We start from the raw sequence: 16,566 nt of genomic DNA, 5'->3' as shown, positions 1-16,566 counted from the left end.
GGGAAAGAGGTGGGTTAGGGGGAGCAGGTGCCCTGGCAGGGGCCTATAGGGGGTTGGTGTGGGGGTGGGGCCTGTGGTGTGGGGAGCGGGGGCAGAGGGCCTATCTGGGGTTTCAGTGGGGGTGGGCATGGTGCTGAGGGGGATGGGGGAAGAAGGCCTATGGGGTTTACAGTGGGGGAGGGGGTTGTGGCAAGGGGGATGGAGATAGAGGGTACAGTGTGTGGGTTGCTGTAGGCTACTGTGAGGGTGGGGTTTGTGGTGAGGGGGATGGGGGGAGAGGGTACATTGTGTGGGTTACTGTGGGTTTCTAAAGGGGTGGGGTTTGAGCTGAGGGGGATGTGTGGGTTACTGAGGGTTACTGTGGGGGTGGGGTTTGTGCTGAGGGGGATGGGGGCAGAGGGTACATTGAGTGGGTTTTGGGATAGGTCGTTTGATTGCTTTGGGACTGCCATGGTTGTGTTCCTTCTGTGGGTGGTACTGGAGGGGGTTGCGTTTGTTCTTCCATGTGGGCCTGATTTCTCCTGCTCTCCACCTTCCTTGCCTCCCATTCCTCCTTGCGACATTGCACCCTCTCTTTCAGTGTCATCCTTTCTTCTTGTGTTCTGTCTCAGTCGAGGTACACACTCCGGAACGCCTGATTGTCCCTTAGGCGTGCTTTCTCCTGCAGGATCCGGTTTCAAGCTGACTCTGCCTTGAAAATCACTTTGACTGGACGCTTTTTTCCCCTTGAAAACCACCCAATTCTCCAAAAATTTGTCATGTTGTCCTCTCCTATTGCTTTCATGATAATTTCAATAATTTTTTTCCCCTGTTTCCTTGCCTCGTAAGTTTCCCCATCTACTTCTTGGAGCCCATAGACAAAAACGGCCTTCTCCCTTTCATCCTCCCACTGTGCTTCCCTGAGCATCCTCTGATTCAAATTAGTTCCTGCCATTGACGCATTGCTTCTTACTGTCTCTTCCCTATCTGGTGTCCCTCTGCTTATTTGTTCCTGGACATGTCAGTTGTCTGTTAGAGCCTCTGTGTATAGCTTAGCTCCTTCATTGACTTTAGTCCCCTCATTAGTTCTTGCTGTTCTCCCTGCCTTCTCCCAGGCCCCCCTTGGGTCCGATGGAGTCATCGCGTACAGTATATCTATAAAAAGGATTATTTGGTGTTCTGAAGCGGGTGGTTAATGATAAACGTCTTCGGAGGCTTTATTGAAAGGTCGTGGTGGGTACACAGGCTTGCGTGTTTGAGCCCATGGCCCAGGAGGGCCATCCCACGAGAGAGCGCTACTAGTAGGCCTTGTGTCTTGCTGCTAGGCTGCTGTGTGAGTGAGGGAGAGGCAAGGGCAGGCAGGCTGAAGTGGCAACGCCTATAGGTAGCAGCACCTGAGTGGCGCGAAATATGAACTAAGCTGGCAGACAGCATGGGCTGTCTGTGCAGACAGTACAGGCTGTCTACATATGCTCGGCCACCTACTGCGCGTCGTCCCGACGCGACAATACTGGTGGTAAAAACAAACTCGGTCTCTCTCTCGTAGGAACAGGGCACAGAACACAAAACAAAAAACATATATATACATAAGGACATGGAAAAAAAACTTCCTACAGGGAGGGAAGAAAAAAACATGTGGGGTGTGCTAAACATCGTGGTCATAGGCAGTGAGCGTCGATGGGCATCACTGCACACCTTCCTGCGTCTGGACAGATACTGCAACACAGGAGACATCACTGCGGCTGAGCTGTGACGTAACAGGGTACGGTCTCCTCTGGAACGGTGAAGCAGACATCATATGAGTCGCTGCAGGTTTCACTCAACCTGGGGCACGACATGCTGGTGCCCTCGAGTGAGGCATCGACAAAACTCGGCAACTGGGCAGGACTTCTGGCAAGCGACTCAGGACACTTCTCGACTGGTACTGTCGCTGGGCTGTCACTGACAGCGAGCGTGGAGTGAGTTGTGGAGAGTCGTGGCAGAGACGACTGGGCAAAACATCTGTGAGTCGTAACATCATACACCAGACTGCAGTGAGAGAGCTAGCAGTCAAAGTGACATCTTCTTTGTGCAGGCTGCTCACTGAAGCTTGTGACACGAGGCTGACACAGCGTCTGCCGACAGTGGCTAACTGCGGCTTGGCGAGTATCATTCTCTCGGCAGTTGGAGTTACAGCAGAGGTTAGTCTAAGCGTCCCCAGACTTGTTTCTCTACATATAACTGCACTCTGAAGGTCTGGAGGTGAAGTGAAACAAATTTCGATGGGAATCATAGCAGGTACGATTCTGCAGAACATCACGAGCGACGAGCATAAAAGCTTTCTGTACAAGAGGGCTCGGTCACTCGGGGGCTGACTTGACATCAGCTGTCAAACGTACTGGTCACACGGGTGACTTAACACAGTGGTGCTACTCAGGTCTGGCTCAGACCTCACTGGACACACGGAAACTTGAACACACCCGCGGTACATGCGGTACAACATGACTTAAACTAGGAAATGATGCTTTTCTGTGCATAAAACTGACACTAAGACATATACTAAAATGTGAGAACACTGACTGAGAGGAATTAACACACGACATATATCTTCTCTTAGTCTTCTCGACAATATTTTAATAATTACTGAACACTCGATGGTGACATCATGTGATGTCAGGCGAGATGACGTCAACAGCACTGTGACGTCAGCAGACATCTCGAGGTGACGTCAGCAGACATCTCGAGGTGATGTCAGGCAGACATTGTGATGTCATGAAGTCGGGCAGCATCGTCGGTGACGTCAATGGTGGGTACACAGGCTTGCGTGTTTGAGCCCATGGCCCGGGAGGGCCATCCCATGAGAGAGAGCTACTAGTAGGCCTTGTGTCTTGCTGCAAGGCCGCTGTGTGAGTGAGGGAGAGGCAAGGGCAGGCAGGCTGAAGTGGCAACGCCTATAGGTGGCAGCACCTGAGTGGCGCAAAATATGAACTAAGCTGGCAGACAGCATGGGCTGTCTGTGCAGACAGTACAGGCTGTCTACATATCTCCTTTGTCCCCTACTGTCCCCTCATCGGTGACTGATGTAGTAGCTCTTGGTGTCATGGCTGTACTGTCCTTTGGTTCTCTAGGCTGTTTCAGACTCTTTAGTTCTTCTATTGAGCTTTGTATCTTAGCTTCAGCTGCTGTGATTTGTAATTCCCATTTCCTGCTCTCCTCAGCTATTTTCTCTTCCAATTTCTTGCTGATCTCTTCCAGCCTCCTCCCCTACTCCTCCTCTCTTTGCGTGAGCTCTGCCTCCCAGTCCTGTCTCCCAGGTCCACCACTTGCTTCATCCACCATTCCTCTGGTTCTCCATCCTGGTTTTTGGTGTCCCATGTTTCTTTTTTCACAGAAGGAAGAGCTTATGCCAAGAGTGCTGTGGAGGGAGGTGTTTGTTGTGGGGAGGAAGGGAGGTGTTGTGGGGAGAAGGGAGGAGGAGACAGGGAGGGGAAAAGGATAGTGAGCAGGAGGGGGGACAGCAGCAGGGGGAAGAGAGATGGGGGAAAGACTAAGGGGGACAGGGGGGAAGAGCAATGGGGGGAGTAGAAGGAGTAGGGAAGATGAGAAGGAAGACGAAGAGGGAGAGAAGTGGGATAGAGACAGGAAGTGTGGTTGAGTGTGAGTTAGAGAGAGAGGGGGAAAGGGAGAGTCAGAGAGTGTGGAGCATATGAGTTGGGGAAGACAAGCCTTTAGTGTGTTTGTAGGCTTCGGAGGAGAGGGGAGAGGGAGGAGAAGGAAGAGGAGGTGAGGGGAGAGATGGAGGAGGTATAGGAGGAGGATGATAGAGACAGAGTGTGTTTGAGTGTGAGCTAGAGAGGGAGAGAGAGGGAGAGAGAGGGGTAGGGGAGTGTTAGAGTGTGTAAGGCCTAGGAGGCGAGGGGAGAGGGAGGGGGAGAATGGAGGGTAGGTGGGGGGAAAGATGGAGGAGGTATAGGAGGAGGACCAGGAGGAGGAAGGGAGGGAAAGAGATAGGTAGGGGAGCTTTGTAGGAAGGGGGAGGGGGGAAGATGGAGGAGGTATAGGAGGAGAAGCAGGAGGAGGAAGAGAGGGAAAGAGAGAGAGATTAGATTTTGCCACCGAAGTGGCTAGTTTATTGTGCACCCCATATCCATCCTGTGGACGGTAGCGCGAGAGCATATGGATACACAAAAGGCCTAGGAACTAGGCCCCAAAGGGTTAACAGGAATACATATGGATTTATATCTACATATCTATAGTTCACTTATCTGTTACAAGCAAATTTAGGAAATTTGCTTAGTATATCTGGTATCTTATTTTCATTAATAAGATATCTTGACATGTCACATAGGTTATTATACTGTCTGTCTCTGTATTCCTCAATACATAGTGTTCAAGAGAGTGACCATATGCCTGATCACATAATTTACATTTAGTTTGATCATCATCTGTGTGTCTCCCAAACTGCCAGAAGTACTTGTAACCAAGCCTAAGCCTGGCCACTACAACATCAGTCAGTCTGTTCACATTACAAGTTGCTCCATAAACATACTTATCTACGTTCATGTTATCATAGTGGGTTATAGATCTACTCAGGCTTCTAACTGCATTCCTATAACAATCATTTTCATTGGGAGAGAGGGAAAGAGAGGGGTAGGGGAGGTTGGTAGGATGGGCGGGGAGGTGGGGGGAAGATGGAGGAGGTGTAGGAGGAGGAGGAGCAGGGGGAGGAATGGAGGGAAAAAGAGAGGGAGGGAGGGAATGGGAGAGGTAGGGGAGGTAGGTATGGAGGAAGGGAGGAGAGGTGGGGGAAGATGGAGGTATAGGAGGAGGAGAAGCAGGAGGAGGAAGTGAGGGAAAGAGAGAGGGAGGGAGGGAGAGAGAGATGTAGGGGAGGTAGGTAGGGAGGAAGGGAGGGGAAGTTGGGGGAAGATGGAGGAGGTATAGGAGGAGGAGGAGCAGGAGGAGGAAGGGAGGGAAAGAGAGAGGGAGGGAGGTAAAGAGAGAGGTAGGGGAGGTACAAGGAGAGTGTGAACTGTGGGTATGTGTGGGTATGAGTGGGTATGTGAGACATATCCGTTATGGTAGTGTGTGTGTGTGTGTGTGCGTGTGTGCATTACTATCCTGCCAGCCGAGTAAAGCAAGGGGAGAGGGAGGGATAATCTCGCTGCCCGGCATTTGGGCCTATCCTAGACTCTCCATGTGCATGCTGCTATGTACCGAGAGAGCCTGTACCGGGAGTACCCTGCCTATGCCTTTGCACCTACTCGTGCATACCTGGGTCTATACTTACTGAGTAAACACCTGTGCACCTACTCATGTATACCTGGAGCTATACTTAATGAATAAACACCTGTGCAACTACATGTGTATACCTGGAGCTGTACTTACTGAGTAAACACCTGTGCACATACTCGTGTATACCTGGAGCTGTACTTATTGAGTAAACACCTGTGCACCTACTCGTGTATACCTGGAGCTGTACTTACTGAGTAAACACCTGTGCACCTACTTGTGTATTCCTAGAGCTATACTTACTTGCTGAATAAACGCCTGTGTACCTACACGTGTGTACCTGGAGTTATACTTAATGAATAAATAATGTTAATATTGTCCAACCTTACTGCCTGCGCGTGCATTACAGTGCCTCTGGTCCCCACCTTTATTCCCCTTTCCCACTTCTACTCCTCTGTCAGTGATTAGTGCCCTAAGTATGATATTCAGATCTCCAGAGCAAGGTTTGTGGCCCTCAGCTATCAGTAATATACAGGGCCAATACCCCAGCAACCACAAAAAGGCTATACGTTACGTCTGGCAGCCTGCACTGCTTCGCTCATACGCTGTAAGATGCTTCCCGTTCCGGCTCCTCTTCTATTTCTTCTTCGCTGTATTCACTAAACACTGTATTCACTAACTCATCTATCACTGTATGCACTAAACACTGGAGCCACTAACTCAACTACCCTTGTCTTTTATCTCCCTGGCTTGGGTCACACTTATTCTGTTTGAATTTTGGTATTGGGATGTGGCAATACCACCTACACCAACACTAGGCCTATGGCCATTCCACTCTCTCTTGGCACTGATTCAAATTGTTTTCATGTGTCTGTATCCTTCACCTCCCTTTTCTGATTGGGACAGATCGTGTATCACTTCTCGGGTTGTTCACTGACACTGTCAACTTCCGATGACCCTGACAGTGGCTTTGATTTGCCGCTAACTACTAAAGATTCACAAGCGAAAACGAGCTGTTGTTCCCGCGCGGTGTGACGTGTGTGTGTGTGTGTGTGTACTCACCTAGTTGTACTCACCTAGCTGAGGTTGAGGGGGTCGAGTCCGAGCTCCTGGCCCCGCCTCTTCACTGATCGCTACTAGGTCACTCTCCCTGAACCGTGAGCTTTATCATACCTCTGCTTTAAGCTATGTATGGATCCTGCCTCCACTACATCGCTTCCCAAACTATTCCACTTACTGACTACTCTGTGGCTGAAGAAATACTTCCTAACCTCCCTGTGATTCATCTGTGTCTTCAACTTCCAACTGTGTCCCCTTGTTACTGTGTCCAATCTCTGGAACATCCTGTCTTTGTCCACCTGGTCAATTCCTCTCAGTATTTTGTATGTCGTTATCATGTCCCCCCTATCTCCTCCTGCGTGTGTGTGTGTGTGTGTGTGTGTGTGTGTGTGTGTGTGTGTGTGTGTGTGTGTGTGTGTGTGTGTGTGTGTGTGTGTGTGTGTGTGCGTGTCGCACGAGAGTATGTCTCATCTATGCGTATATATGAAAAATATTGAAATTCCAAGCACTCTCTTGCATGCGCGCATGCATATATATATATATATATATATATATATATATATATATATATATATATATATATATATATAATATATATATATATATATATACAAGGAATTCGCGAGAGCAGGCGAAATATACACAAACACTGATCTCTGGCTGAAGGAGACTCGAACCTACGAACATTAGGACAAGGTACGCAGTGCTTTACCAATCTACCCACACTGATGCATGCAGGGGATAAGATGAAAAGCTGTAAGCCTTCTCCCTGAAAGTTGGCTGCCTTGGATTAAACGTGTAGCGCAAGCTACACGCCAAGGTATTGTCCAGTGTGGGTAGATTGGTAAAGCACTGCGTACCTTGTCCTAAGGTTCGTAGGTTCGAATCTCCTTCAGCCAGAGATTAGTGTTTGTATATATATATATATATATATATATATATATATATATATATATATATATATATATATATATAACCAAGAAACAATTAGTTTCGAATCATTTACCAGGCCAGGATTCTACCCCACGACACGTTGTCTCGCCTCAAGAGGCCACACAACTTACAAGTGACCTTACCATCTGAGCTATCGATCCTACAAACATGAGCCTAGCGAACTAGGCATGTTTCATGTTGCGAGGACACTTGTGGCAGATGTATGCTCAAGAAATAACAAAAAAGGCACAATACCGTGACTGGAACGATACACAAATAACCCGCACATAAAAGAGAGAAGCTTACGACGACGTTTCGGTCCGACTTGGACCATTGACAAAGTCAATGGTCCAATGTGCGGGTTATTTGTGTATGTATGCTCAAGGATTAATTTCAGCCTCCTGTTTGAATACCCGCTTCCACAAGCAGTCTATATAGCATACATCTGCTACGAGTGTCCTTGCAACATGAAACAAGCCCAGCTCGCTATGCTCATGTCTGTAGGGTCGATGGCTCATATGGTAAGGTGACATGGACGTTTTGTGGCCTCCTGAGGCGGGACAACTTCTTGTGGGGTCGAATCAATAGACCCAGATTTTTACACAAATATTCCTACAGATAAACATTTAATTTCTCAAGACTCTTATTTTTTCTTTAAAACTTCCCCATCGCTTTATCTTTTTAATAATCTTCATTATTCAATCGACAATTTATATATTCAATCTTTCCGCGTCCTATTGGAATTCTGATTTAGTTCATTATTCAAGTCACCATCCTGCTCACTTTCTCTACACCTTTCCTCTTCTCCTATTCCATATTTTCTATCTCTTTTTAAATCACTCCATCTAGTTTTTTTTATCCTCTTAAATCCCTGTACCTATTCCTTGCCTTCTTCCCTCTTTGTTACTCTTCATTCCATCCCTTCACTTCCTTTATCCTTTCATCCCTGCACTTCCTTCTTCCTTCCATCACTTAGATTTTTTTGTATTCTTTCGCGTTATTCTTCAATACAATCTCACTCTCCTCGACCTCATCCTTGTCTCCATCTCTTCCACTTCCCCTCCTCCATCCCTTCTAATTTCCTCCCCTCCTCTTCCATTCCCTGTCTCCCAAACTTATCTGCACACGCCCTCACTTGCCTTCCCTTTGTCTCTCTTCATTTCTGCTATGCTCTTTGTGGGTTATTTATTACCTCTGGCATATATAATCAGCCCATCGTTTTCTCTCACATTTGCTTCATCCAGTTTTTCCTTCTGCAATTACTTCGGATGTTTTTACGGTTCTGTTTCCTCTAGCAATTTTATATCTTTTCATTTTCACGTCTCACTCTACATAAATAATTCATACGAGTGAATAATGTACAACTTTTAAATGTTTAGCATTTTAATAGGATTTGCATGTCTCTTATTTTTGTCTCAAACATTTAAGATGGCAGGTAAATCTCCTTAATACTTTCGTATATTATACAATGATGTTTATCTTCTTTCATAGCAGTTCTTAATCCTATAAAGAACTCATGGTACCCTACTACCAAGGCACATTCAATCGTCTTAAAGATACCAATATAATCACGTTCTATACCAACAAACTAGGGAATCTCTTTTCCAAGAAACACTCAGTAACGCAAGATACACCAGGAGTTTACCAGATACCATGTAAAGACTGCAACCAAGCATACATAGGGAAGACAGGACGAACACTGTTTACAAGGATCATTGAACACGTGACAGCAGTGCATTATGCACAGGATAATTCAGTAATTTTTTAACATGTCAGCATCAACAATCACAAAATTCATTGGGAAGTTGCGACCATTAAACAAATCATACTGCAGCTACAAACTGAAAATCATAGAATCTGAACTCGTAGCTACTACTCCTAATTTCAGCATATCACAGGGACAAGAGAAACCAGACGTCTTGTTAAAATTCTCCTTCAAGAAGTACACACCAGAGCCCAATCTAACACAGAACGCTAGTACAACATCAGGGATCATATATCACAAAGTAACTTCCTACCTAAATTTTTATCATCACTTCAGGACCTGCATTCTCATCCACCCACTGCTTGGCACGTACCTCTACTCGCATGAGATGAGGTGAGGTGTAACCTTCCTTATATATTCTTGTTTTCATTTCACTTATGTATCTGATGAAGAGGATCCCAGAAGGGAATCGAAATATACAGACCAACTAATCTTCTGTGTTTGTCTCCATGTGGGTTATTATTAAGCGGTGACAAGTGTTCATTACATCTTATTTATCTGCGATGAATGGTTTTGAAAACCGACAAGTTGAAGAATTCAGACACTTATGCAACACATGGGTATCTTTACTGAGGAAACGTTTCGCCACACAGTGGCTTCATCAGTCCAATACAAAGTAGAAATAGGTAAGGAGAGAAGGAGATTGAGGTAATCAGTCCCTCAGCCTGGAATCGATGTGTTCAGTCCATCAGTTCCTACAAGAGTGATGGACTGACTACATCGATTCCAAGTTGAGGGACTGATTACCTCAATTTCCTCCTCTCCTTACCCATTTCTACTTTGTATTGGACTGATGAAGCTACTGTGTGGCGAAACGTTTCTTCAATAAAGATTCCCATATGTTGCATAAGTGTCTCAATTCTTCATTATATATATATATATATATATATATATATATATATATATATATATATATATATATATATATATATATATATATATATATATATATATATATATATGAAGTAAACACGTGTTTAAATTAAAGATGGCGGCTTCAATATTTCGTACCCTATTTCTTATCCATTATTTTTTTAAACAATAATTTTACAGGGCTAGGTTAAGGGTTTCTACTCTTTCAAACTAAGAGCTGTTGCTTACCTCAGCTCATTTGATGCCTTTTTGTTATGATGAAGCTGGAGCCATATGTGGACCAACGATTTCATTTGGTTAACTGACTGTATTTCATCGATGTCATTATTCTGTATGAACATGTTCCAGACAAGTCATTCTAGGAATATAAGATCTTAGATGAAGTGATCTTGAAAAGGGTACAGCCAGAGTGTAGCTGCTGTTTGCTACTTATCTTGTGTAGAAGCTCTCTTCTTGGTGTACGCAAAGTGGAGCCAAGTGTGGTACCTTGACAACATTGGCCTTGTACATAACCGTAAGGCCAACCACGACCCTTCGGTGATGAATGCTCTGCTGAAATGACAGATCTGTTCAGGCCGGGTCCAGACGAGGGATGAGTCGTGTTGATCTGTTCTCTATTCTGTCAAGAAGTCGTAGATGACACGGGGGATGAAGCAGGCAATCCAAGAAAGTGGAGCATACTCATGGTGTGAGCGCACTTGTCGCTCGTACAGAATCTTGCAAAGTGTTCAGAAAATATGTCAACTTTCTCTTGACTGCCAGAAGAGACAGTTCCACCCTGTCGCTTTAGAGGAATAATTTCTTTGGGTGAATAACCTTGTCGGTTCTTAACCAAGGACCACGAGGTTTTGGGACCTAAACAACCTGATGCCAGTTTTCTTTTTGAGTCAGCCTACCATCTAGTTGTGATCCAGTTTTTATCTTCCATTTGCCGACAGGCTTGCCTGTGCACGTTGCATTTTATATCATGTCTAAGCCTTTTAATTAGCAGTACCGGCCTCTCGAAAACGAAAGGCGAACTAAGGCTGATCTGAAGGCTTCGTCACATATTGCTGGTGAGGGATGTATTTGTGTTGAAGATTAAAGATATATTTAGTGAAAGTATTCACTTGCTTATCAACATCACCTTAGAGAAGAGCATTCCAATCCGAGGCAACAAGCTCCGAACCAAGGAATTGAAAATTTCCTCTTTCCGGCAACCAGGCTGTGCGTGTTGAGTCTTCACTTAGTTCTGATGGATTTTTCAGTGTCGTAAAGACATCCTTGTAGTCAGATCAATCAAAACAGCCAAGAGGTTTATAAGTGACAGTGCCTTCAGATAGATCACTCACTACTAGTCAAGGAAGGAGCCAGAATTTTTTTTTTGTGTATGTGTGCATGTGTGTGTGTGTGTGTGTGTGTGTGTGTGTGTGTGTGTGTGTGTGTGTGTGTGTGTGTGTGTGTGTGTGTGTGTGTGTGTGTGTGTGTGTGTGCCAAACACAAGGAGTTCTTCGAAATCTCTCTGCATAAGATGTTGGTTAAGATCACCAACAATTATAATATGTTGGCATATATGTTGAAGTAGAAAAAAGTCAACATTTTCCATTTGAAAGGTGTTATAGTTTGCTTGCTGAACTTGAGGTCTGCACACTGCACATGCCAGTACAGAGGTATCAGGTGTTATAAGTATGGTAACATCAATGAGCTGGGCATGCACACTTTTAGAAAAGCACATGGCAAGGTTGGTGACGTGTTCACCAGTTCTGATTATTATTATTATTATTATTATTATTATTATTATTATTATAAAAACTAAGCGCTAAACCCACAAGGTCACTAGTTCTGATATCCTGCTAGATTGGTTTGATAGTAAATCTCAAAAGAACTGTTGATCCCGTCTATCCGTTACTACAGTGACCTTGATGTACCCTCTTGTGACAGTAGTTGCGCCTGATATTTCTTAGGCAGTTGGCAGCGGTGTGCCTCTGTGGTGACAATGGGAGAACTACGTAGGTGTCTGGGAGGGTGGTCTCCTATTTCCTGCACTTCTTCGCTTCTTGTGTTTCGCTGATGATTACACTGGATGTTCTGCTGCTGGCGAGGCTGATGATTATGTACTACCTGGTATTTACCTTTCTACCTGCTTATCTACCTATCTTCCTCCCTACCTACCTACCTTCCTCACTTCTCTCCTCCCTTCCTTACTCCCTTCCTTCCTTCCTCCCTACCTTCATCTTTCTCTTGTCCTTCCCCTTCCCTTCTATCTGCCTTAAGACATCTCTGGTTCGTACATTCTCTTTATCATTAGCATGACCGTTTGTCTGCAGCTAAAGTTTTATACCACTTCCCCCTCACACTACTTCTAATTTTCAAATAATTCCATTGAGTCTTATTTGCTGCTTCATTGCGACTTCTCTTGCGTTTATGCCTTCTCAATTTTTTAGTATTCATTTTTCTGATAATAGCTTTTCTTACGGTATTAATGCTATCTTACTTTATTTATCAGATATTCTATCTCTCTATCTCGTTATCCTGACTCAGTTCAGGTTATTCTACTTCACAATCCCACGTTATCTTGACCTACACTCCAACGTTATGCTACCCCATACTCCCACGTTATCTTACTACACACCCCACGTTATCCTGCCTCACAATCCCACGTTATTCTACCGTACACTCCCTGGTTATCTAGCTTCACACTCCCACGTTATTCTGTCTGATTCACGTTACCAAAGTAACTTAATTGCATATGCAAGAAGTGTAGGCTCAAGAAAACATAATAATAAAAAACAGTAATAATTGTAATGAAAGAGATAAACAGTAAGTATTGCACAACACAACACTGGAGAAACACGCAAGCAACACACTTCATTAATAAATATGTTCAAGCAAATGTGTTTCTAGACTCATAAGTGATTATATATACATAATCACTTATGAGTCTACTTATACATTTCTTTATTTAGAGTATACAAACTTATAAGTATGTTTAATTATTAATTAACCTGTTACTGTACTTTCTTCAATGATCAGGGATATAAGCAATCCTCTGATCTTGTCCCTTAACATTCTCCGTTATTAAACTCGCTTTCATCTCCCTCTTCCGACACATTTTAATCCCTCTCTTTCAAACTTTTCTGTTCATTGCGACTTTGATCTCCACCCCTTCCGTTCCTGCTTGAAAAGTATTGTCTTGTATGATATCGTATTTGTTGCTCACATTGTAGCATGCAGAGCCAGGGTGATCTGATGTGATTATAGCTCGACTGTGCGTATTAGGTTACATGTGTGTGTATGTATGTACACACCTACACACACACACACACACACACACACACACACACACACACAGCAACCAACCATAGTTCCTTATCAGGTCTCCCACTTCCCCAACCCCAATACACCTCCCAGACCACAATCTTAGAAAAGAAGTTGAAGGTGTGGTATACAAATGCAGATGGAATAACAAATAAGTATGAGGAGTGGCACGAAAAAATCAAGGAGACATCCCCAGACATAATAGCACTCACAGAAACAAAACTCACCAGAATAATAACAGATTCAATCTTTCCATCCGGATATCAAATCCTCAGGAAAGACAGAGGGAGGAGAGGGTGAGGAGGAGTTGCACTGCTCATTAAAAACCAGTGGGGGTTTGAGAAAATGGAAGGAATGGACGGCACGGGCGAAAGGGACTACTTAGTAGGAACAATTCAGTCTGAGGGACATAAGGTGATAATTGCAGTAATGTACAACCCACCACAGAACTGCAGGAGGCCAAGAGAAGAATATGATGAGAGCAACAGAGCAATGGTCGACACACTAGCCGAGGTGGCCAGGAGAGCACACATGGGGGGAGCAAAGTTACTAGTTATGGGTGATTTCAATCACAAGGAGATTGACTGGGAAAACCTGGAGCCCCATGGGGGTCCCGAAACATGGAGAGCCAAGATGATGGATGTGGTACTGGAAAACCTCATGCATCAACATGTTAGAGACACTACCAGAGAAAGAGGAGAGGATGAACCAGAAAGACTGGACCTTGTATTCACCTTGAGTAGTTGACATCGAGGATATCATGTATTAAAGGCCCCTGGGAGCTAGTGATCATGTGGTTCTGTGCTTCGACTACATAGTTGAGCTCCAAGTGGAGAGAGCAGCAGGAATAGGGTGGGAAAAACCAAATTACAAAAGGGGGAACTACTCAGGCTTGAGGAACTTCCTTCAAGACATTCAGTGGGAGAGGGAACTGACAGAAAAACCAGTACAAGAAATGATGGACTATGTCGCAACAAAATGCAAGGAGGCAGAGGAGAGGTTTGTTCCCAAGGGAAACAGAAATAATGGGAAGAACAGAACGAGTCCATGGTTCACCCAAAGGTGTAGGGAGGCAAAAACTAGGTGTACTAGAGAATGGAAAAGGTACAGAAGACAGAGAACTCAGCAAAATAAAGAGATTAGCCGAAAAGCCAGAAACGAATATGCACAGATAAGAAGGGAGGCTCAGCGGCAATACGAAAATGACATAGCATCGAAAGTCAAGACTGACCCGAAGCTGTTGTACAGCCACATCAGGAGGAAAACAACAGCCAAGGACCAGGTAATCAGACTGAGGAAGGGTGATGGGGAATTCACAAGAAACGACCGGGAGGTATGTCAGGAGCTCAACACGAGATTTAAAGAAGTATTTACAGTGGAAACCAGTAGGACTCCAGGAAATCAGAGCAGGGGGGTGCACCAGCAAGTGCTGGATGAGGTACATATAACCAAGAAGGAGGTGAAGAAGCTGCTATGCGAACTTGACACCTCAAAGGCGGTGGGACCAGACAACATCTCTCCGTGAGTCCTTAAAGAGGGAGCAGAGATGTTGTGTGTACCATTAACAAAGATCTTCAACACATCATTTGAAACTGGGCAACTCCCCGAGGTATGGAAGATGGCAAATGTAGTCCCAATTTTTAAAAAGGGAGACAGACATGAGGCACTAAACTACAGACCTGTATCACGAACGTGTACAGTATGCAAGGTCATGGAGAAGATCATCAGGAGGAGAGTGGTGGAGCACCTGGAAAGAAATAAGTGTATAATTGACAACCAGCATGGTTTCAGGGAGGGAAAATCCTGTGTCACAAACCTACTAGAGTTTTATGACAAGGTGACAGAAGTAAGACAAGAGAGAGAGGGGTGGATCGACTGCATTTTTTTGGACTGCAAGAAGGCCTTCGACACAGTTCCTCACAAGAGGTTACTGCAAAAGCTAGAGGATCAGGCACACATAACAGGAAAGGCACTGCAATGGATCAGAGAATACCTGACAGGGAGGCAACAACGAGTCATGGTACGTGACGAGGTGTCAGAGTGGGCGCCTGTGACAAGCGGGGTTCCACAGGGGTCAGTCCTAGGGTCTGTGCTGTTCTTGGTATATGTGAATGACATAACGGAAGGGATAGACTCAGAAGTGTCCTTGTTTGCGGATGATGTGAAGTTAATGAGAAGAATCAAATCGGATGAGGATCAGGCAGGACTACAAAGAGACCTGGACAGGCTACAAGCCTGGTCCAGCAACTGGCTCCTTGAGTTTAACCCTGCCAAATGCAAAGTCATGAAGATTGGGGAAGGGCAAAGAAGACCGCAGACGGAGTACAGTCTAGGGGGTCAGAGACTACAAACCTCACTCAAGGAAAAAGATCAGGGGTTAGTATAACACCGAGCATATCTCCTGAGGCGCACATCAATCAGATAACTGCTGCAGCATACGGGCGCCTGGTAAACCTATGGATAGCGTTCCGATACCTCAGTAAGGATTCGTTCAAGACTCTGTATACCATTTACGTCAGGCCCATACTGGAGTATGTAGCACCAGTTTGGAATCCACACCTAGTCAAGCACGTCAAGAAATTAGAGAAAGTGCAAAGGTTTGCAACAAGACTAGTCCCAGAGCTACGGGGATTGTCCTACGAAGAAAGGTTGAGGGAAATCGGCCTGACGACACTGGAGGCCAGGAGAGTCAGGGGGAGACATGATAACGACATATAAAATACTGCGCGGAATAGACGAGGTGGACAAAGACGGGATGTTCCAGAGATGGGACAAAGACACAAGAGGGCACAATTGGAAGTTGAAGACTCAGATGAATCAAAGGGATGTTAGGAAGTATTTCTTCAGTCATAGAGTAGTCAAGCCGTGGAATAGCCTAGAAAGTGAAGTAGTGGAGGCGGGAACCATACATAGTTTTAAGGCTCATGGAGCAGGGAGAGAGAGGACCTAGTAGCAATCAGTGAAGAAGCGGGGCCAGGAGCTATGACTCGACCCCTGCAACCACAAACAGGCGAGTACAAATAGGTGAGTACACAAAGACTGCAAACCTCGTTCAAGGAGAATGATCTTGGGGCGAGTATAACACTGAGCACGTCTCCGGAAGGACACATCAACCAAAAAACTGCTGCAGCATATGAGCGCCTGGCAAACCTGAGAACGGTGTTACGGTACCTTAGTAAGGAATCGTTCAAGACACTGTACACCGTGTACGTCAGGCCCATACTGGAGTATGCAGCACCTGTCTGGAACCCACACTTGATCAAGCACGTCAAGAAATTAGAGAAAGTGCAAAGGTTTGCGACAAGGTTAGTTCCAGAGCTAAGGGGAATGTCCTGTGAAGAAAGGTTAAGGAAAACAGGCCTGACGACACCGGGGGACAGGAGGGTTAGGAGAGACATTATAACGACATACAAAATACTGCGTGGAATAGACAAGGTGGACAGAGACAG

The sequence above is a fragment of the Cherax quadricarinatus genome, chromosome 22, assembly GCF_038502225.1.
Source record: "Cherax quadricarinatus isolate ZL_2023a chromosome 22, ASM3850222v1, whole genome shotgun sequence".
NCBI lineage: Eukaryota > Metazoa > Arthropoda > Malacostraca > Decapoda > Parastacidae > Cherax > Cherax quadricarinatus.
Note: the sequence above shows the minus strand (reverse complement) of the source record.